Below are 27,464 nucleotides of genomic sequence, written 5' to 3'. Positions count from 1 at the left end.
TACAGCCCTCGTACTATAACATTATACAGCCCTCTTACTAAAACATTACACAGCCCTCATACAGTAACATTATACAGTCCTCTTATTATAATATTATACAGCCCAATTACTATAACATTATACAGCCCTCATACAGTAACATTATACAGCCCTCTTACTGTAACATTATACAGCCCTCTTAATATAACATTATACAGCCCTCTTACTGTAACATTATACAGCCCTCTTAATATAACATTATACAGCCCTCTTACAGTAATGTTATACAGTCCTCTTACTAAAACATAAAACAGCCCTTTAATTATAACATTATACAGCCCTCCTACTATAACATTATATAGCTCTCTTACTATAACATTATACAGCCCTCGTACTATAACATTATACAGCCCTCTTACTATAACAGTATATAGCTCTCTTACTATAACATTATACAGCCCTCTTACTATAACATTATACAGCCCTCCTACTATAACATTATACAGCCATCTTACAGTAACATTATACAGCCCTCTTACTATAACATTATACAGCCATCTTACAGTAACATTATACAGCCCTCTTACAGTAACATTAGACAGCCCTCTTACAGTAACATTATACAGCCCTCTTACAGTAACATTATACAGCCCTCTTACAGTAACATTATACAGCCCTCTTACTGTAACAATATACATCCCTCTTACTATAACATTATACAGCCCTCTTACTATAACATTATACAGCCCTCATACTATAACATTATATAGCCGTCTTACTATAACATTATACAGCCCTCTTACTATAACATTATACAGCCCTCTTACAGTAACATTATACAGCGCTCTTACTATAACATTATAAAGCCCTCTTAAAATAACATTATAAAGCCCTCTTAAAATAACATTATACAGCCCCATACATTATACAGCCCTCTAACTATAACATTATATAGCTCTCTTACTATAACATTATACAGCCCTCTTACAGTAACATTATACAGCCCTCTTACTATAACATTATACAGCCCTCTTACAGTAACATTATGCAGCCCTCTTACTATAACATTATAAAGCCCTCTTAAAATAACATTATACAGCCCCATACATTATACAGCCCTCTTACTATAACATTATATAGCTCTCTTACTATAACATTACACAGCCCTCATACAGTAACATTATACAGTCCTCTTATTATAATATTATACAGCCCAATTACTATAACATTATACAGCCCTCATACAGTAACATTATACAGCCCGCTTACAGTAACATTATACAGCCCTCTTACTATAACATTATACAGCCCTCTTACAGTAATATTATACTGCCCTCTTACTATAACATTATACAGCCCTCCTACTATAACAATATAGAGCCCTCTTACAGTAACATTATACAGCCCTCTTACTATAACATTATACTGCCCTCTTACAGTAATATTATACAGTCCTCTTACTGTAACATTATACAGCCCTTTTACTATAACATAATACAGCCCTCTTATTATAACATTATACAGCCCACTTACTATAACATTATACAGCCCTCATACAGTAACATTATACAGCCCTCATACAGTAACATTATACAGCCCTCTTACTGTAACATTATACAGCCCTCTTACTGTAACATTATACAGCCCTCTTACTGTAACATTATACAGCCCTCTTAATATAACATTATACAGCCCTCTTACTGTAACATTATACAGCCCTCTTAATATAACATTATACAGCCCTCTTACAGTAATGTTATACAGTCCTCTTACTAAAACATAAAACAGCCCTTTAATTATAACATTATACAGCCCTCTTACTATAACAGTATATAGCTCTCTTACTATAACATTATACAGCCCTCTTACTATAACATTATACAGCCCTCCTACTATAACATTATACAGCCATCTTACAGTAACATTATACAGCCCTCTTACTATAACATTATACAGCTCTCTTACTATAACATTATACAGCCATCTTACAGTAACATTATACAGCCCTCTTACAGTAACATTATACAGCCCCCTTACTGTAACATTATACAGCCCTCTTACTATAACATTATATAGCTCTCTTACTATAACATTATACAGTCCCCTTACTATAACATTATACAGCCCTCTTACTATAACATTAGACAGACCTTTTACAGTAACATTATACAGCCCTCTTACAGTAACATTATACAGCCCTCATACAGTAACATTATACAGCCCTCTTACTGTAACATTATACATCCCACTTACTATAACATTATACAGCCCTCTTACTGTAACATTATACAGCCCTATTACAGTAACATTATACAGCCCTCTTTTTATAACATTATACAGCCCTCTTACTGTAACATTATACAGCCCTCTTACAGTAATATTATACAGTCCTCTTACTATAACATTATACAGCCCTCTAACTATAACATAAAACAGCCCTCCTATTATAACATTATACAGCCCACTTACTATAACATTATACAGCCCTCATACAGTAACATTATACAGCCCTCTTACTGTAATATTATACAGCCCTCTTACAGTAACATTATACAGCCCTCTTACTATAACATTATACAGCCCTCTCACTATAACATTATATAGCTGTCTTACTATAACATTATACAGCCCTCTTACTATAACATTATACAGCCCACTTACTATAACATTATACCGCCCTCATACAGTAACATTATACAGCCCTCTTACTATAACATTATACAGCCCTCTTACAGTAACATTATACAGCCCTCTTACTATAACATTATACAGCCCTCTTACTATAACATTATACCGCCCTCATACAGTAACATTATACAGCCCTCTTACTATAACATTATACAGCCCTCTTACAGTAACATTATACAGCCCACTTACTATAACATTATACCGCCCTCATACAGTAACATTATACCGCCCTCTTACTGTAACATTATACATCCCTCTTACAGTAACATTATACATCCCTCTTACAGTAACATTATACAGCCGACTTACTATAACATTATACTGCCCTCATACAGTAACATTATACAGCCCTCTTACTATAACATTATATAGGTGTCTTACTATAACATTATACAGCCTTCTTAAAGTAACATTATACAGCCCTCTTACTATAACATTATATAGCCCTCATACAGTAACATTATACGGCCCTCTTACTATAACATTATATAGGTGTCTTACTATAACATTATACAGCCTTCTTAAAGTAACATTATACAGCCCTCTTACTATAACATTATACAGCCCTCATACAGTAACATTATACAGCCCTCTTACTGTAACATTATACAGCCCTCATACAGTAACATTATACAGCCCTCTAACTATAACTTTATATAGCTCTCTTACTATAACATTATACAGCCCTCTTCCGGTAACATTATGCAGCCCTCTTACTATAACATTATACAGCCCTCTTACTGTAACATTATACAGCCCTCTTACAATAACATTATAAAGCCCTCTTACAGTAACATTATACAGCCCTCTTACTATAACATTATACAGCCCTCATACAGTAACATTATACCGCCCTCATACAGTAACATTATACAGCCCTCTTATTATAACATTATACAGCCCACTTACTATAACATTATACAGCCTTCATACAGTAACATTATACGGCCCTCTTACTATAACATTATACAGTCCTCTTACTATAACATTATACAGTCCTCTTACTATAACATTATACAGCCCTCTTACTATAACAATATACAGCCCTCTTACTATAACAAAATACAGCCCTCTTATTATAACATTATACAGCCCTCATACAGTAACATTATACAGCCCTCATACTGTAACATTATACAGCCCTCTTCCAGTAACATTATACAGCCCGCATACAGTAACATTATACAGCCCTCTTACTATAACATTATACAGCCCTCATACAGTAACATTATACAGCCCTCATACAGTAACATTATACATCCCTCTTACAGTAACATTATACATCCCTCTTACAGTAACATTATACAGCCGACTTACTATAACATTATACCCCTCATACAGTAACATTATACGGCCCTCTTACTATAACATTATATAGGTGTCTTACTATAACATTATACAGCCTTCTTAAAGTAACATTATACAGCCCTCTTACTATAACATTATATAGCCCTCATACAGTAATATTATACGGCCCTCTTACTATAACATTATATAGGTGTCTTACTATAACATTATACAGCCTTCTTAAAGTAACATTATACAGCCCTCTTACTATAACAATATAGAGCCCTCTTACAGTAACATTATACAGCCCTCTTACTATAACATTATACAGCCCTCTTACAGTAATATTATACAGTCCTCTTACTGTAACATTATACAGCCCTTTTACTATAACATAATACAGCCCTCTTATTATAACATTATACAGCCCACTTACTATAACATTATACAGCCCTCATACAGTAACATTATACAGCCCTCATACAGTAACATTATACAGCCCTCTTACTGTAACATTATACAGCCCTCTTACTGTAACATTATACAGCCCTCTTACTGTAACATTATACAGCCCTCTTAAACATTATACAGCCCTCTTACTATAACATTATAAAGCCCTCTTAAAATAACATTATACAACCCTCTTACTATAACATTATACAGCCCTCATACAGTAACATTATACAGCCCTCATACAGTAACATTATACAGCCCTCTTACTATAACATTATACAGCCCTCTTACAGTAACATTATACAGCCCACTTACTATAACATTATACAGCCCTCTTACTGTAACATTATACAGCACTATTACAGTAACATTATACAGCCCTCTTTTTATAACATTATACAGCCCTCTTACTGTAACATTATACAGCCCTCTTACAGTAATATTATACAGTCCTCTTACTATAACATTATACAGCCCTCTAACTATAACATAAAACAGCCCTCCTATTATAACATTATACAGCCCACTTACTATAACATTATATAGCCCTCATACAGTAACATTATACAGCCCTCTTACTGTAATATTATACAGCCCTCTTACAGTAACATTATACAGCCCTCTTACTATAACATTATACAGCCCTCTCACTATAACATTATATAGCTGTCTTACTATAACATTATACAGCCCTCTTACTATAACATTATACAGCCCACTTACTATAACATTATACCGCCCTCATACAGTAACATTATACAGCCCTCTTACTATAACATTATACAGCCCTCTTACAGTAACATTATACAGCCCTCTTACAGTAACATTATACAGCCCTCTTACTATAACATTATACAGCCCACTTACTATAACATTATACCGCCCTCATACAGTAACATTATACAGCCCTCTTACTATAACATTATACCGCCCTCATACAGTAACATTATACCGCCCTCTTACTGTAACATTATACATCCCTCTTACAGTAACATTATACATCCCTCTTACAGTAACATTATACAGCCGACTTACTATAACATTATACTGCCCTCATACAGTAACATTATACGGCCCTCTTACTATAACATTATATAGGTGTCTTACTATAACATTATACAGCCTTCTTAAAGTAACATTATACAGCCCTCTTTCTATAACATTATATAGCCCTCATACAGTAACATTATACGGCCCTCTTACTATAACATTATATAGGTGTCTTACTATAACATTATACAGCCTTCTTAAAGTAACATTATACAGCCCTCTTACTATAACATTATACAGCCCTCATACAGTAACATTATACAGCCCTCTTTCTGTAACATTATACAGCCCTCATACAGTAACATTATACAGCCCTCTAACTATAACTTTATATAGCTCTCTTACTATAACATTATACAGCCCTCTTCCGGTAACATTATGCAGCCCTCTTACTATAACATTATAAAGCCCTCTTAAAATAACATTATACAGCCCCGTACATTATACAGCCCTCTTACTATAACATTATATAGCTCTCTTACTATAACATTATACTGCCCTCTTACAGTAACATTATACAGCCCCATACATTATACAGACCTCTTACTATAACATTATAAAGCCCTCTTACTATAACATTATACAGCCCTCTTACAGTAAAATTATACAGCCCCATAAATTATACAGCCCTCTTACTATAACATTATATAGCTCTCTTACTATAACATTATACTCCCCTCTTACAGTAACATTATACAGCCCTCTTACTATAACATTATACAGCCCTCTTACTAAAACATTATACAGCCCTCATACAGTAACATTATACAGCCCACTTACTATAATATTATGCAGCCCACTTACTATACCGTTATACAGCCCTCATACAGTAACATTATACTGCCCTCTTACTGTAACATTATACACCCCTCTTAAAGTAACATTATACAGCCCTCTTACTATAACATTATACAGCCCTCTTACTATAACATTATACAGCCCTCTTACTATAACATTATACAGCCCTCATATTATAACATTATACAGCCGACTTACTATAACATTATACTGCCCTCATACAGTAACATTATACGACCCTCTTACTATAACATTATACAGCCCTCTTACAGTAACATTATACAGCCCTCTTACTATAACATTATACAGCCCTCTTACTAAAACATTATACAGCCCTCATACAGTAACATTATACAGCCCTCTTACTATAGCATTATACAGCCCTCTTACTATAGCATTATACAGCCCTCTTACTATAACATTATACAATCCTCTTACAGTAACATTATACAGCCCTCTTACAGTAACATTATACAGCCTTCTTACAGTAACATTATACAGCCTTCATACAGTAACATTATACAGCTCTCTTACTATAACATTATACAACCCTCCTACTATAACATTATACAGCCGTCTTACAGTAACATTATACAGCCCTCTTACTATAACATTATACAGCCCTCTTACAGTAACATTATACAGTCCTCTTACTATAACATTATATAGCCCTCTTACTATAACATAATACAGCCCTCTTATTAAAACATTATACAGCCCTCTTACTATAACATAATACAGCCCTCTAATTATAACATTATACTCCCCTCTTACAGTAACATTATACAGCCCTCTTACTATAACATTATACAGCCCTCTTACTAAAACATTATACAGCCCTCATACAGTAACATTATACAGCCCACTTACTATAATATTATGCAGCCCACTTACTATACCGTTATACAGCCCTCATACAGTAACATTATACTGCCCTCTTACTGTAACATTATACACCCCTCTTAAAGTAACATTATACAGCCCTCTTACTATAACATTATACAGCCCTCATACAGTAACATTATACAGCCCTCATATTATAACATTATACAGCCGACTTACTATAACATTATACTGCCCTCATACAGTAACATTATACGACCCTCTTACTATAACATTATACAGCCCTCTTACAGTAACATTATACAGCCCTCTTACTATAGCATTATACAGCCCTCTTACTATAGCATTATACAGCCCTCTTACTATAACATTATACAATCCTCTTACAGTAACATTATACAGCCCTCTTACAGTAACATTATACAGCCTTCTTACAGTAACATTATACAGCCTTCATACAGTAACATTATACAGCTCTCTTACTATAACATTATACAACCCTCCTACTATAACATTATACAGCCGTCTTACAGTAACATTATACAGCCCTCTTACTATAACATTATACAGCCCTCTTACAGTAACATTATACAGTCCTCTTACTATAACATTATATAGCCCTCTTACTATAACATAATACAGCCCTCTTATTAAAACATTATACAGCCCTCTTACTATAACATAATACAGCCCTCTAATTATAACATTATACTCCCCTCTTACAGTAACATTATACAGCCCTCTTACTATACCGTTATACAGCCCTCATACAGTAACATTATACTGCCCTCTTACTGTAACATTATACACCCCTCTTAAAGTAACATTATACAGCCCTCTTACTATAACATTATACAGCCCTCATACAGTAACATTATACAGCCCTCATACAGTAACATTATACAGCCCTCTTACTATAGCATTATACAGCCCTCTTACTATAGCATTATACAGCTCTCTTACTATAACATTATACAATCCTCTTACAGTAACATTATACAGCCCTCTTACAGTAACATTATACAGCCTTCTTACAGTAACATTATACAGCCTTCATACAGTAACATTATACAGCTCTCTTACTATAACATTATACAGCCCTCCTACTATAACATTATACAGCCGTCTTACAGTAACATTATACAGCCCTCTTACTATAACATAATACAGCCCTCTTATTAAAACATTATACAGCACACTTACTATAACATTATACAGCCATCTTACTATAACATTATACAGCCCTATTACCGTAACATTATACAGCCCTCTTACTATAACATAATACAGCCCTCTAATTATAACATTATACAACCCTCTTACAGTAATATTATACAGCCATCTTACTATAACATTATACAGCCCTATTACCGTAACATTATACAGCCCTCTTACTATAACATTATACAGCCTTCTTACAGTAATATTATACAGTCCTCTTACTATAACATTATACAGCCCTCCTACTATAACATTATACAGCCTTCTTACTATAACATAATACAGCCCTCTTACTATAACATTATACAGCCCTCTAATTATAACATTATACAGTCCTCTTACTATAACATAATACAGCCCTCTTACAGTAACATTATACAGCCTTCTTACAGTAACATTATACAGCCTTCATACAGTAACATTATACAGCCTTCTTACTATAACATAATACAGCCCTCTAATTATAACATTATACAGTCCTCTTACTATAACATTATACAGCCCTCTTACAGTAACATTATACAGCCTTCTTACAGTAACATTATACAGCCTTCATACAGTAACTTTATACAGCCCTCTTACTATAACATAATACAGCCCTATAAGAAATACATTGGTTTATTGGTTCTAACCCTTAACCTTGTATAGCTTACTTAACTTAAACTAATAAATAACGACAGACAACCAGAGCTTGGCTAAAAAAGGTCACAGCTTTTATTTATAATGCATTAACCTAACCAGGGTGGCAAAGAGACGCTGCATACTCAGTTCTAGCTTTTTCTTTGCTCAAATACTCGGGGAACGACTGACACGTCCCCCCTCTAGACGCACTAACGCTGCGAGGGTCCCACTTCCCTCCTGGGCCAATCCGAGGCGCTTCCGTACCAAAAAACGCCCGGGTCCCCCCATGCGGAGCAGGACAAATTCGCCAGGTTCATCGAGGGCAAGTGCCCCCACAGCGTATCTTACGCCACATAAAGCCACTGAGCTGCAGCGTACTCCTGCCATGCTGCGCCTCCCCTGAATTGGGAAGAAAAAGTTAGTGTGACACAACATAAACAGTAATGGGTGGGATGGTGGGTTTCAAAGATCCAGGAACCAAGAGGCTGTCCATGCTCACACAGCCCAATATATACTGATCATCTGACCACTCCTTCAAGCAATATCATTGGCTCACCCAACCAGCTGACCAGACAGCCTTATAATCTGCCCAGCAACAAGGCTGTCATCAACAGCCATACAGCAAAAAACATAGTATTCTTAGTTATACTCACGCTTATTCCGCCTTCGTATACTATAAGAAATACATTGGTTTATTGCTTCTAACCCTTAACAACCTTGTATAGCTTACTTAACTTAAACTAATAAATAACGACAGACAACAAGAGCTTGGCTAAAAAAGGTCACAGCTTTTATTTATAATTAATTAACCTAACCAGGGTGGCAAAGAGACGCTGCAGACTCAGTTCTAGCTTTTTCTTTGCTCAAATACTCGGGGAACGACTGACACGTCCCCCCTCTAGACGCACTAACGCTGCGAGGGTCCCACTTCCCTCCTGGGCCAATCCGAGGCGCTTCCGTACCAAAAAACGCCCGGGTCCCCCCATGCGGAGCAGGACAAATTCGCCAGGTTCATCGAGGGCAAGTGCCCCCACAGCGTATCTTACGCCACATAAAGCCACTGAGCTGCAGCGTACTCCCGCCAAAGCCAGACTCCAAAGGAAACTGGCCCGCCACCCAACACGACCTAGCCCAAAACAAGAATTCCTAAATAAGGAAACTGAATCCAAGTCATCAAGATGCCCTCAATCAGGATTGAAAAATACCGAGTTAAATCTCCAACTAAAAGCTATGACTCACAACCAAGCCACCCAGTGACACCGCATAACAGGCTTCTGACACATTCACCTTCTTCCTTGTCCTGTCTAAAGCACCATGCTTATACATCACTCTCCAGTCAAACTATGCACCATACAGATCACACATCCTCCAATTTGGCCTTAAACCCAACAAAAACCTCTCACCACGAACGATCACTCCATACCTTTCCACTGACGCACATCGTTGCTCCTGACAGGCAATACCTCCTAGTCAGACACATCCTATTTAGTCACCAAGGATACAAGAAAATCAAGCATGAAACTCTACACCTAAACCGCACACATCATTCACAACCCAAACTATCAACTGCTGCAAACCCAGTGAGCAACAAAGTTCCGTACCCTGAGTATCGCACCAAACCCAAACCATCCCGACACAACTTTAAGAAAACACATAGCAACTAACTAGCAGGGATGCATAAGAGGGGAAAACAAGTAACCCGAGTGAAGGGGAAAAACTAAAAAACCTACCCGTGAACCAAATTGGGCCGGATCAAGGCTCCCGGGAGGAAAAATTAAAAAATCCCTTCACCACCCCCCAATTGTTGAATGCTAGCCGTTCAACGATTGGTTGGTAAACAATGTTTCAGGTTGGCGCCAGGTGCGCAACTAGCTCTAGTCGCAACTGCACATGTCTCCTAGGCAGCCGTTTGCACACCCTAAACTCTGCAGGGAATGTCCCCGCAATCGCTGCGCCAATTTGAAGAAAATGAGTACTAGAAACTGAAGCAAAGAAACTGCCCCAAACAAAACTTTGCCCAAAAACAACAGAGAACTAAAATGTGGTACGCAGGATAAGATTGGGCCTGTAAACCAACCTCGTATTCCAATTGAACTGTAGTATGCAGGATAAGATTGGAATGTAAACCATCTTTGTGCTCAACTAGCAGGGCGCCACATCTATAATGCACCACAAGGCGTACCGGGCAAATTAACCTCTGGATGTTGAGAAAAGGAAACTATCCACCCCCACCTGTATGGTCTCCACTGCCCCATGAAAAATTGCAAAGCACCACTGATCTCCGGAAAACAATATCTTGAAACAAAATCTCTGATGAAACTAAACACTCCAAAATTGAAGCTGAAAAGTAAAATGTAAAAACGAGGCCTAACACCCGTGAGAAGCCACCTGACCCGTAACCACAAGCAACGCATAAAAACTGCACATGAAAAAAGGCCTCCGGGAGACGCTGCGAACGGGGAACCCAATTAACCCAACATGTAATAAATGACTGGGTATGTACATGTATACCTTTAAGATTACTATAGATGAGATACCCGTTGGCGCCGCCACCGCAGAGGCTTTGGACCCACCCTGCTACGAATGGTTTCAAACTATGAAGTAAAGCAAATATTGTAAAAAACTCACCCTCCGTAGATGGCTTAGCCCATAATCTCGCCAAAAATTGCCAGGCAGACTGTTACGTCCATGGTATAATTGGAACTAGAGACCGAAGCGCAATTTACATGACGAAATATAATATTCTGTACCTAAATGCACAAAAATAAATGACAAAGGGAAACGCAAAAAGAACGAGTTTCAGATGTAGATGGCATGAGCTACACCCAATTCGGTAGATTAGAAAAGAATTAATCCTCAGTCGCACTGACCAGCCTATATGGCCATGAAAATTGGGAACGGCTCCAACAACAACATTACTCATAAGACCTGCATCGTAATAAACTACCCAGAAAAATTTTCCTCTAACTGAAAGCTCAAAATACCCGGCCAGCCAGCCGAACTGGTAAAAAACTGCAGCAAAAACTCATTGCCACTGAAGTACAAAATTAGTTCACCGATAAATTGAACCAGAAACCTGACCCAACAATGAAGTGCCCGCTCAAACTGCGTAAACCTATAAACAAGCCGCCTTTAAGCAAACAACTTACAAACCCAGTCATTTAAATTTTTTTTTTTTTTTTATAGTGTTTCTACTGAGACTCAAAACCTTAAATGTCTAGTGTGATATGCGGTCCATTTCCCACTACGCTACAAAAACCTATCAACCATAACCTGCTATCTCCATCACCAACAGACAAACTGGACACAAAACCTACATTCATATCAAGCGCAACTGGAACCCCCAAAACACGGAAAAAGTTGACTGTGCCAAAAGAGGAGGTCCAAACAGACGTCACTCCTTCCTGCACCCATGAAGAGAAATCAGTCCAGACGATGTGCTACATCGACATGGTCAGTGCCGGCCTGAACATACAAAAGTAAGAAAAATTGGATTTCTCGATCTAGGTGTCGGAAACCGCACCGCCCAAAGGCAAACAATCATTGCTAATTCAACTGAACACCACTGAAACCCCATGCATAGCCCGTCCTACGAGTGCAAGACAACAAGAATTTGACCCAGAATAAACGTAACCAGAAAGTCAACATAACAAGACTGCGAACTAAAACTCATAAAATGTGGAAACTGCTATGAGGAACCAACGGGGATGGTAGAATAATGGAACTACACAATGTATAGGATACTACCATGTATAGGATGCATGCTGCACAAACCGAAACTAACCCACAACCTGCGTGGGGCTATAACCACAGAGAAAAGAAACCAAACAAAAAATGTCGACTGAGCCTAACTAGCTCCCTTGGAGCTACCCCTTAGTCGGGAGGTAAACCCTCCTATACACCTAGGCTATACCCGGATAGGCGTTACCCCCGCAGGTGCGGCATGAGGGCACACGAAAACCCAACCTCCAAAACATAGGCGGTCATAACCGGCAAAACAAATGCCTTATAAACCATTATTACACCCGCTTAGAAAAGGTAAAGCGAGGCAGCCAGTGACCAAGGAGGGTTGACGCTGCTGCGTAACCTATAAACAAATTGAAACACCTTTTGCACCCAAAAGGCATAACAGCCATACCGACATGGTTCCGCCCGCATTGGGCATAAAAAACAACCCATACCAAATTTCTGGACTAGACATACATGTAACTACAACACAGATGTATAATAAATCCACCCATGCACTCTGTCCGCCAAATAGCCCATGGCAAAGGGGAGCATGATCCAATCCATTATATTCACAAAAATTGCGACACTCGCCCATGTTGCATGTTGTCTGATTCTGAACAAGAAAAATCAGCAAATTAACTTCCGAGGATCCTTATTCGCTGCTGCGCAAAGCACACAGCAAAAGCTGAATTGACACAATGTACAGTACCCTTGTTTCCTAACCCCTATAACTGCATCATAAACCACCCTGTAATTATCGCCTAAACCCCTTGACTAACCGCTGCGCAACCCTCCTGTCAATCTTACGCGGGCGAGCAAACGGTAGATGAGAAACAAAAATGGAATCATAACAAAATTTGTGACACAATCATACTCGCCAGCACCAGGTGGACCCAGAACCTCCTCTACAATGCTTCTGCGAGGCGCCATCTTCGATGTTTTAACGCAGCGGAGCCACCATGTCGACCGACATAAAAATCTCAAAACGCACGGGATCACTAGCCACCGCAATGGAACAGCAGCTGCATGAACTTCAGCTTCAACTTGAGGAGCCAACAGAGCCAGGCCGACCTGTAACTAAAGGAGAAAGGTGAGCAGGAGAAGGCGAGTGCAAGCACGGGGGTGGAGGGGGTGACAGATGTGAAGGCAGGGAGGGTGCATGGGACCCACAGGGGTGGAAGGATAAGGGGTAGAGAGGAAGATGGGGTACAGGAAGCAGAGACATAGGAGAGGCGGGGAGCCATACTAGGAAAATATTATAAGGAGGCATGGATGAAGGGGCAAAGAAAGATAGCCAGAGTAAGGAGGGGCAGAGATAATAAGACCAATTGGGGGGGGGTAAAGCAAGGGAAACAATGAACCTGCGGCCGGGGGGTGGGGAAATGGGGGAGCAGAAAAACAAAGAAAGGAGGTGCGGGGAAGCAGGGGCAGAGGGCAAGAGGAGGTAGAAAGGCAGGGGCAGGAAGAGGGCATATGTGGTCTGAAGCTGCAAAGCCAGCTAGGGAAAAGAAGAAAAAAAAAAAAAAAAAAAAAAAAAATGGATGCTGGGCTGAGATCCCACTACCAAGGTGGGACCCAAAATGGCCGCCATGGGAAATGGCCGACGGGCCTGCCGCACGGGCAGGAAAAATTTATAGCAGCTGACAAACAAAGTGACACCCCCCAGCGCGGTGGACCCGGCGCGGGGGGGTAGGAAGGGGAGTGCGGGGCCGCACTCGCGGCGGTGTGGCCGGAAAACCGGCGGGCGGCGCGGGAGCGGTAACCCCCGCAAGTGAAGTGAAGGCTGGAGGGCAGCCAGGAAACGCCAGTGGGAGACGCGGAGATGGGACCCCCCACTGGCGCAGAGAGTAACAAGCGCCGCCAGGGAATGGGCACCGGCGGGAGGAGCTCACCCCCACCGGCAGGGAAGGTGAAATGGGGACCGGAGGGCAGTGACCGGCACGCCAGCGGGAGGCGCGGAAGCGGGAGCTCCCGCTGGTGCAAAAGTGCTTGTGTTGCCGGGGCTGGAAGCTGACGGAAGGAGCAGGAGCGCACACCCCCGCAGGAGGGGTGAAGGAAAAGGGGGCTAGGGGGAGAACCAAAAGGCGCCAGCGGGAGGCGCGAAAGCGGAAGCTCCCGCTGGTGCAGTGAAGTGCTGGTCTGCTGCGGGAAGGGCTGGAGACCTACAGACACGGGGGAGTCACGAGGAGGTGGAGGAGGGGGGGTGCATGGTGCCGGGGCTGAGTGGTGCCATATGCTCAATAATACCAAATACAGGGGGGAGGAGGGGGGGCAGAAATGGCATGAGTGGGCTATACAGGGAAAGAAGGCAGGGAGGGGTGGGGGGCAGTACAGCCTGAAAAGGGGATAAATGTAAAAGGGAGGCACTAGTGGGAATATATATACCAGGGGGGGATGCAAGGATTAAACTGGAATAGAAAGGTAATGCACAGAAAAAGGGAAAAACTACTCAGCCTGATAGTGTTTCAAAGATCCAGGAACCAAGAGGCTGTCCATGCTCACACAGCCCAATATATACTGATCATCTGACCACTCCTTCAAGCAATATCATTGGCTCACCCAACCAGCTGACCAGACAGCCTTATAATCTGCCCAGCAACAAGGCTGTCATCAACAGCCATACAGCAAAAAACATAGTATTCTTAGTTATACTCACGCTTATTCCGCCTTCGTATACTATTACCATAACATTATACAGCCCTCTTACTGTAACATTATACAGCCCTCTTACTATAACATTAGACAGCCCTCATACAGTAACATTATACAGCCCTCTTATTATAACATTATACAGCCCACCTACTATAACATTATACAGCTGTCATACAGTAACATTATACGGCCCTCTTACCATAACATTATACAGCCCTCTTACTGTAACATTATACAGCCCTCTTACTATAACATTAGACAGCCCTCATACAGTAACATTATACAGCCCTCTTATTATAACATTATACAGCCCACCTACTATAACATTATACAGCTGTCATACAGTAACATTATACAGCCCTCCTACTATAACATTATACAGCCTTCTTACTATAACATAATACAGCCCTCTAATTATAACATTATACAACCCACTTGCTATAACATTATACAGCCCTCATACAGTAACTTTATACAGTCCTCTTACTATAACATTATACAGCCCTATTACCATAACATTATACAGCCCTCTTACTGTAACATTATACAGCCCTCTTACTATAACATTAGACAGCCCTCATACAGTAACATTATACAGCCCTCTTATTATAACATTATACAGCCCACCTACTCTAACATTATACAGCTGTCATACAGTAACATTATACGGCCCTCTTACTATAACATTATACAGCCCTCTTACGGTAATATTATACAGTCCTCTTACTATAACATTATACAGCCCTCTTACTATAACATAAAACAGCCCTCTTATTATAACATTATACAGCCCTCTTACTGTAACATTATACAGCCCTCTTACAGTAACATTATACAGCCCTCTTACTATAACATTATACAGCCCTCATACAGTAACATTATACAGCCCTCTTACAGTAACATTATACAGCCCTCTTACTATAGCATTATACAGCCCTCTTACTATAACATTATACAGCCATCTTACTATATCATTATACAGCCCTCTTACTATAACATTATACAATCCTCTTACAGTAACATTATACAGCCCTCTTACAGTAACATTATACAGCCCTCATACAGTAACATTATACAGCCCTCTTACAGTAACATTATACAGCCCTCTTACAGTAACATTATACAGCCCTCTTACAGTAACATTATACAGCCTTCATACAGTAACATTATACAGCTCTCTTACTATAACATTATACAGCCCTCCTACTATAACATTATACAGCCATCTTACAGTAACATTATACAGCCCTCTTACTATAACATTATACAGCCCTCTTACAGTAACATTATACAGTCCTCTTACAATAACATTATATAGCCCTCTTACAGTAACATTATACAGCCCTCTTACACTAACATTATACAGCCCTCTTACAGTAACATTATACAGCCCTCTTACTGTAACATTATACAGCCCTCTTACTATAACATTATACAGCATTCCTACTATAACATTATACAGCCCTCTTTCAGTAATATTATACAGCCCTCTTACTATAACATTATACAGCCCTATTACTATAACATTATACAGCCCTCTTACTATAACATTATACAGCCCTCCTACTATAACATTATACAGCCATCTTACAGTAACATTATAGAGCCCTCTTACTATAACATTATACAGCCCTCCTACTATAACATTATACAGCCGTCTTACAGTAACATTATACAGCCCTCTTACTATAACATTATACAGCCCTCTTACAGTAACATTATACAGCCCTCTTACACTAACATTATACAGCCCTCTTACAGTAACATTATACAGCCCTCTTACTATAACATTATACAGCCCTCTTACTATAACATTATACAGCATTCCTACTATAACATTATACATCCCTCTTACAGTAACATTATACAGCCCTCTTACTATAACATTATACAGCCCTCTTACTATAACATTATACAGCATTCCTACTATAACATTATACATCCCTCTTACAGTAATATTATACAGCCCTCTTACTATAACATTATACAGCCCTATTACTATAACATTATACAGCCCTCCTACTATAACATTATACAGCCATCTTACAGTAACATTATAGAGCCCTCTTACTATAACATTATACAGCCCTCCTACTATAACATTATACTGCCCTCTTACAGTAACATTATAGAGCCCTCTTACTATAACATTATACAGCCCTCCTACTATAACATTATACAGCCATCTTACAGTAACATTATAGAGCCCTCTTACTATAACATTATACAGCCCTCCTACTATAACATTATACAGCCGTCTTACAGTAACATTATACAGCCCTCTTACTATAACATTATACAGCCCTCTTACAGTAACATTATACAGCCCTCTTACACTAACATTATACAGCCCTCTTACAGTAACATTATACAGCCCTCCTACTATAACATTATACAGCCATCTTACAGTAACATTATAGAGCCCTCTTACTATAACATTATACAGCCCTCCTACTATAACATTATACAGCCTTCTTACTATAACATAATACAGCCCTCTTATTAAAACATTATACAGCCCTCTTACTATAACATAATACAGCACTCTAATTATAACATTATACAACCCACTTGCTATAACATTATACAGCCCTCATACAGTAACATTATACAGTCCTCTTACTATAACATTATACAGCCCTATTACCATAACATTATACAGCCCTCTTACTGTAACATTATACAGCCCTCTTACTATAACATTAGACAGCCCTCATACAGTAACATTATACAGCCCTCTTATTATAACATTATACAGCCCACCTACTATAACATTATACAGCCGTCATACAGTAACATTATACGGCCCTCTTACTATAACATTATACAACCCTCTTACGGTAATATTATACAGTCCTCTTACTATAACATTATACAGCCCTCTTACTATAACAATATACAGCCCTCTTACTATAACATAATACAGCCCTCTTATTATAACATTATGCAGCCCACTTACTATAACATTATACAGCCCTCATACAGTAACATTATACAGCCCTCTAACTGTAACATTATACAGCCCTCTTACAGTAACATTATACAGCCCTCTTACTATATCATTATACAGCCCTCTTACTATATCATTATACAGCCCTCCTACTATAACATTATACAGCCCTCTTACTATAACATTATACAGCCCTCTTACTATAACATTATACAGCCCTCTTACTATAACATTATACAGCCCTCTCTTATGGTGGGTACATACTACACGATATGCTCCCTGAGCGATATCGTGTAGTGTTGTCCCTGGCAGGCTGTGCTCAATGTCGTTCATGATATTGAGCACAGCCGCTGAACGATATCATTAACGATATCGTTCAGCGCCGGGCTTTTTCCCCCATTCCCTGACATGCAGCAACCTGACGAGATCGTCAGGTTGGCCTGCATGTCAGCCCGATGAACGATAATGACGAAAGACCCGCGGGAACGCGCTTCGTCGTCATCGTTCATCTTTTTGAGGTTAAAAATGGACGATAAAGTGGACGACTGAACGATAACGATATCAATATCGTTCAGTCGTCCATTTTATCGTCCAGTGTGTACGCACCATTACAGTAATATTATACAGTCCTCTTACTATAACATAATACAGCCCTCTTACTATAACATAATACAGCCCTCTTATTATAACATTATACAGCCCACTTACAGTAACATTATACAGCCCTCATACAGTAACATTATACAGCCCTCATACAATAACATTATACAGCCCTCTTACAGTAACATTCTACAGCCCTCTTACTATAACATTATACAGCCTTCCTACTATAACATTATACAGCCCTCTCATTATATCATTATACAGCCCTCTTACTATAACATTATACAGCCTTCCTACTATAACATTATACAGCCCTCTTACTATATCATTATACAGCCCTCTTACTATAACATTATACAGTCCACTTACAGTAACATTATAGAGCCCTCCTACAGTAACATTATACAGCCTTCATACAGTAACATTATACAGCCCACTTACACTAACATTATACAGCCCTCCTACTATAACATTATACAGCCCTCTTACAGTAACATTATACTGCCCTCTTACAGTAACATTATACTGCCCTCATACAGTAACATTATACAGCCCACTTACACTAACATTATACAGCCCTCTAACAGTAACATTATACTGCCCTCTTACTGTAACATTATACAGCCCTCCTACTATATCATTATACAGCCCTCTAACTATAACATTATACAGTCCACTTACAGTAACATTATACAGCCCTCTTACAGTAACATTATACTGCCCTCTTACAGTAACATTATACTGCCCTCTTACTGTAACATTATACAGCCCTCCTACTATAACATTATACAGCCGTCTTACAGTAACATTATACAGCCCTCTTACTATAACATTATACATCCCTCATACAGTAACATTATACAGCCCTCTTACTATAACAATATACAGCCCTCTTACTGTAATATTATACAGCCCTCATACAGTAACATTATACAGCCCTCATACAGTAACATTATACAGCCGTCTTATTATAACATTATACAGCTCACTCACTATAACATTACACTGCCCTCATACAGTAACATTATACTGCCCCCTTACTGTAACATTATACAGCCCTCTCACAGTAATATTATACAGTCCTCTTACTATAACATTATACAGCCCACTTACTATAACATTATACAGCCCTCTTACTATAACATAATACAGCCCTCTTATTATAACATTATATAGCCCACTTACTATAACATTATACAGCCCTCATACAGTAACATTATACAGCCCTCTTACTGTAACATTATACAGCCCTCTTACTGTAACATTATATAGCCCTCTTACTATAACATTATACAGCCCTCATACAGTAACATTATACAGCCCTCTTACTATAACATTATACAGCCTTCCTTCTATACCATTATACAGCCCTCTTACTATATCATTATACAGCCCACTTACTATAACATTATACAGCCCTCTTACAGTAACATTATACAGCCCTCTTACTATAACATTATACAGCCCTCTTACAGTAACATTATACAGCCCTCTTCCTATAACATTATACAGCTCTCTTACTATAACATTATATAGCTCTCTTACTGTAACATTATACAGTCCCATACATTATACAGACCAGTTACTATAACATTATGTAGCTCTCTTACTATAACATTATACAGCCCTCTTACTATAACATTATGCAGCCCTCTTACTATAACATTATACAGCCCTCATACAGTAACATAATACAGCCCTCTTATTATAACATTATACAGCTCACTTACTATAACATTACACAGCCCTCCTACAGTAACATTATACAGCCCTCTTACTATAACATTATACAGCCCTCTCACAGTAACATTATACAGCCCTCTTACTATAACATAATACAGCCCTCTTATTATAACATTATTCAGCCCACTTACTATAACATTATACAGCCTTCATACAGTAACATTATACAGCCCTCTTACTGTAACATTATACAGCCCTCATACAGTAACATTATACAGCCCTAATATTATAACATTATACAGCTCCCTCACTATAACATTACACTGCCCTCACACAGTAACGTTATACTGCCCCCTTACTGTAACATTATACAGCCCTCTTAATATAACATAATACAGCCCTCTTATTATAACATTATACAGCCCACTTACTATAACATTATATAGCCCTCTTACAGTAACATTATACAGCCATCATACACTAACAATATACAGCCCACATGCAGTAACATTATACAGTCCTCTTACTATAACATTATACAGCTCTCTTACTGTAACATTATACAGCCCTCATACAGTAACATTATACAGCCCTCTTACTATAACATTATACAGCCCTCTTACTATAACATTATACAGCCCTCATACAGTAACATTATACAGCCCTCTTATTATAACATTATACAGCTCCATCACTATAACATTACACTGCCCTCACACAGTAACGTTATACTGCCCCTTTACTGTAACATTATTTAGCCCTCTTACTATAACATAATACAGCCCTCTTATTATAACATTATATAGCCCACTTACTATAACATTATATAGCCCTCATACAGTAACATTATACAGGCATCATACACTAACAATATACAGCCCACATGCAGTAACATTATACAGTCCTCTTACTATAACATTATACAGCTCTCTTACAGTAACATTATACAGCCCTCTTACTATAACATTATATAGCTCTCTTACTATAACATTGTACAGCCCTCTTACAGCAACATTATACAGCCCTCTTACTATAACATTATATAGATCTCTTACTGTAACATTATACTGCCCTCTTACAGTAACATTATACAGCCCCATACATTATACAGACCAGTTACTATAACATTATATAGCTCTCTTACTATGACATTATACTGCCCTCTTACAGTAACATTATACAGCCCTCTTACTATAACATTATACTGCCCTCTTACTATAACATTATACAGCCCTCATACAGTAACATTATACAGCCCTCTTATTATAACATTATACAGCTCACTCACTATAACATTACACTGCCCTCACACAGTAACATTATACTGCCCCCTTACTGTAACATTATACAGCCCTCTTACTATAACATTATACAGCCCCCTTACTGTAACATTATTCAGCCCTCTTACTATAACATTATACAGTCCTCTTACTATAACATAATACAGCCCTCTTATTATAACATTATATAGCCCTCTTATTATAACATTATACAGCCCTCATACAGTAACATTATACAGCCCTCTTACAGTAACATTATACAGCCCTCTTACTATAACATTATACAGCCCTCTTACTATAACATTATACAGCCCTCTTACAGTAACATTATACAGCCCTCTTACAGTAACATTATACAGCCCTCTTACTGTAACATTATACAGCCCTCTTACTGTATCATTATACAGCCCTCTTACTGTAACATTATACAGCCCTCTTACTATAACATTATACAGCCCTCTTACTGTAACATTATTCAGCCCTCTTACAGTAACATTATCGAGCCCTCTTACTATAACATTATACAGCCCTCTTACTATAATATTATACAGCCCTCTTACTATAATATTATACAGCCATCTTACAGTAACATTATACAGCCCTCTTACTGTAACATTATACAGCCCTCTTACTGTAACATTATACAGCCCTCTTACTGTAACATTATACAGCCCTCTTACTGTAATATTATACAGCCCTCTTACAGTAACATTATACAGCCCTCTTACTATAACATTATACAGCCCTCTTACTATGACATTATACAGCCCTCTTACAGTAACATTATACAGCCCTCTTACTATAACATTATACTGCCCTCTTACTATAACATTATACAGCCCTCATACAGTAACATTATACAGCCCTCTTATTATAACATTATACAGCTCACTCACTATAACATTACACTGCCCTCACACAGTAACATTATACTGCCCCCTTACTGTAACATTATACAGCCCTCTTACTATAACATTATACAGCCCCCTTACTGTAACATTATTCAGCCCTCTTACTATAACATTATACAGTCCTCTTACTATAACATAATACAGCCCTCTTATTATAACATTATACAGCCCTCTTATTATAACATTATACAGCCCTCATACAGTAACATTATACAGCCCTCTTACAGTAACATTATACAGCCCTCTTACTATAACATTATACAGCCCTCTTACTATAACATTATACAGCCCTCTTACAGTAACATTATACAGCCCTCTTACAGTAACATTATACAGCCCTCTTACTGTAACATTATACAGCCCTCTTACTGTATCATTATACAGCCCTCTTACTGTAACATTATACAGCCCTCTTACTATAACATTATACAGCCCTCTTACTGTAACATTATTCAGCCCTCTTACAGTAACATTATCGAGCCCTCTTACTATAACATTATACAGCCCTCTTACTATAATATTATACAGCCCTCTTACTATAATATTATACAGCCATCTTACAGTAACATTATACAGCCCTCTTACTGTAACATTATACAGCCCTCTTACTGTAACATTATACAGCCCTCTTACTGTAACATTATACAGCCCTCTTACTGTAACATTATACAGCCCTCTTACTGTAATATTATACAGCCCTCTTACAGTAACATTATACAGCCCTCTTACTATAACATTATACAGCCCTCTTACTATGACATTATACAGCCCTCTTACAGTAACATTATACAGCCCTCTTACTATAACATTATACTGCCCTCTTACTATAACATTATACAGCCCTCATACAGTAACATTATACAGCCCTCTTATTATAACATTATACAGCTCACTCACTATAACATTACACTGCCCTCACACAGTAACATTATACTGCCCCCTTACTGTAACATTATACAGCCCTCTTACTATAACATTATACAGCCCCCTTACTGTAACATTATTCAGCCCTCTTACTATAACATTATACAGTCCTCTTACTATAACATAATACAGCCCTCTTATTATAACATTATACAGCCCTCTTATTATAACATTATACAGCCCTCATACAGTAACATTATACAGCCCTCATACAGTAACATTATACAGCCCTCTTACTATAACATTATACAGCCCTCTTACTATAACATTATACAGCCCTCTTACAGTAACATTATACAGCCATCTTACAGTAACATTATACAGCCCTCTTACTGTAACATTATACAGCCCTCTTACTATAACATTATACAGCCCTCTTACTGTAACATTATTCAGCCCTCTTACAGTAACATTATCGAGCCCTCTTACTATAACATTATACAGCCCTCTTACTATAATATTATACAGCCCTCTTACTATAATATTATACAGCCCTCTTACAGTAACATTATACAGCCCTCTTACTGTAACATTATACAGCCCTCTTACTGTAACATTATACAGCCCTCTTACTATAATATTATACAGCCCTCTTACAGTAACATTATACAGCCCTCTTACTATAACATTATACAGCCCTCTTACTATGACATTATACAGCCCTCTTACAGTAACATTATACAGCCCTCTTACTATAACATTATACAGCCCTCTTATTATAACATTATACAGCCCTCTTACTACAACATTATACAGCTCTCTTACTATATCATTATACAGCCCTCTTACTATATCATTATACAGCCCTCTTACAGTAACATTATACAGGCCTCATAAAGTAACATTATACAACCCTCTTAAAGTAACATTATACTGCCCTCTTACTATAACATTATACACCCCTCCTACTATAACATTATACAGCCGTCTTACCGTATCATTATACAGCCCTCTTACTATAACATTATACAGCCCTCATACAGTAACATTATACAGCCCTCTTACTATAACATTATACAGCCCTCTTACAGTAACTTTATACAGCCCTCTTACTATAAGATTATACAGCCCTCTTACAGTAACTTTATACAGCCCTCTTACTATAACATTATACAGCCTTCCTACTACAAAATTATACAGCCCTCTTACTATATCATTATACAGCCCTCTTACTATATCATTATACAGCCCTCTTACAGTAACATTATACAGCCCTCTTACAGTAACATTATACAGCCATCATACACTAACAATATACAGCCCACATGCAGTAACATTATACAGTCCTCTTACTATAACATTATACAGCTCTCTTACTGTAACATTATACAGCCCTCATACAGTAACATTATACAGCCCTCTTACTATAACATTATACAGCCCTCTTACTATAACATTATACAGCCCTCATACAGTAACATTATACAGCCCTCTTATTATAACATTATACAGCTCCCTCACTATAACATTACACTGCCCTCACACAGTAACGTTATACTGCCCCTTTACTGTAACATTATTTAGCCCTCTTACTATAACATAATACAGCCCTCTTATTATAACATTATATAGCCCACTTACTATAACATTATATAGCCCTCATACAGTAACATTATACAGGCATCATACACTAACAATATACAGCCCACATGCAGTAACATTATACAGTCCTCTTACTATAACATTATACAGCTCTCTTACAGTAACATTATACAGCCCTCTTACTATAACATTATATAGCTCTCTTACTATAACATTGTACAGCCCTCTTACAGCAACATTATACAGCCCTCTTACTATAACATTATATAGATCTCTTACTGTAACATTATACTGCCCTCTTACAGTAACATTATACAGCCCCATACATTATACAGACCAGTTACTATAACATTATATAGCTCTCTTACTATGACATTATACTGCCCTCTTACAGTAACATTATACAGCCCTCTTACTATAACATTATACTGCCCTCTTACTATAACATTATACAGCCCTCATACAGTAACATTATACAGCCCTCTTATTATAAGATTATACAGCTCACTCACTATAACATTACACTGCCCTCACACAGTAACATTATACTGCCCCCTTACTGTAACATTATACAGCCCTCTTACTATAACATTATACAGCCCCCTTACTGTAACATTATTCAGCCCTCTTACTATAACATTATACAGTCCTCTTACTATAACATAATACAGCCCTCTTATTATAACATTATACAGCCCTCTTATTATAACATTATACAGCCCTCATACAGTAACATTATACAGCCCTCTTACAGTAACATTATACAGCCCTCTTACTATAACATTATACAGCCCTCTTACTATAACATTATACAGCCCTCTTACAGTAACATTATACAGCCCTCTTACAGTAACATTATACAGCCCTCTTACTGTAACATTATACAGCCCTCTTACTGTATCATTATACAGCCCTCTTACTGTAACATTATACAGCCCTCTTACTATAACATTATACAGCCCTCTTACTGTAACATTATTCAGCCCTCTTACAGTAACATTATCGAGCCCTCTTACTATAACATTATACAGCCCTCTTACTATAATATTATACAGCCCTCTTACTATAATATTATACAGCCATCTTACAGTAACATTATACAGCCCTCTTACTGTAACATTATACAGCCCTCTTACTGTAACATTATACAGCCCTCTTACTGTAATATTATACAGCCCTCTTACAGTAACATTATACAGCCCTCTTACTATAACATTATACAGCCCTCTTACTATGACATTATACAGCCCTCTTACAGTAACATTATACAGCCCTCTTACTATAACATTATACTGCCCTCTTACTATAACATTATACAGCCCTCATACAGTAACATTATACAGCCCTCTTATTATAACATTATACAGCTCACTCACTATAACATTACACTGCCCTCACACAGTAACATTATACTGCCCCCTTACTGTAACATTATACAGCCCTCTTACTATAACATTATACAGCCCCCTTACTGTAACATTATTCAGCCCTCTTACTATAACATTATACAGTCCTCTTACTATAACATAATACAGCCCTCTTATTATAACATTATACAGCCCTCTTATTATAACATTATACAGCCCTCATACAGTAACATTATACAGCCCTCATACAGTAACATTATACAGCCCTCTTACTATAACATTATACAGCCCTCTTACTATAACATTATACAGCCCTCTTACAGTAACATTATACAGCCATCTTACAGTAACATTATACAGCCCTCTTACTGTAACATTATACAGCCCTCTTACTATAACATTATACAGCCCTCTTACTGTAACATTATTCAGCCCTCTTACAGTAACATTATCGAGCCCTCTTACTATAACATTATACAGCCCTCTTACTATAATATTATACAGCCCTCTTACTATAATATTATACAGCCATCTTACAGTAACATTATACAGCCATCTTACTGTAACATTATACAGCCCTCTTACTGTAACATTATACAGCCCTCTTACTATAATATTATACAGCCCTCTTACAGTAACATTATACAGCCCTCTTACTATAACATTATACAGCCCTCTTACTATGACATTATACAGCCCTCTTACAGTAACATTATACAGCCCTCTTACTATAACATTATACAGCCCTCTTATTATAACATTATACAGCCCTCTTACTACAACATTATACAGCTCTCTTACTATATCATTATACAGCCCTCTTACTATATCATTATACAGCCCTCTTACAGTAACATTATACAGCCCTCTTACTATAACATTA

Source organism: Taudactylus pleione, unplaced genomic scaffold (assembly GCF_031769625.1).
Source record: "Taudactylus pleione unplaced genomic scaffold, aTauple2 ptg000278l, whole genome shotgun sequence".
In the NCBI taxonomy this organism is placed as follows: domain Eukaryota; kingdom Metazoa; phylum Chordata; class Amphibia; order Anura; family Myobatrachidae; genus Taudactylus; species Taudactylus pleione.
The sequence above is the reverse complement of the archived record's forward strand: the minus strand, read 5'-3'. Positions refer to the sequence as shown.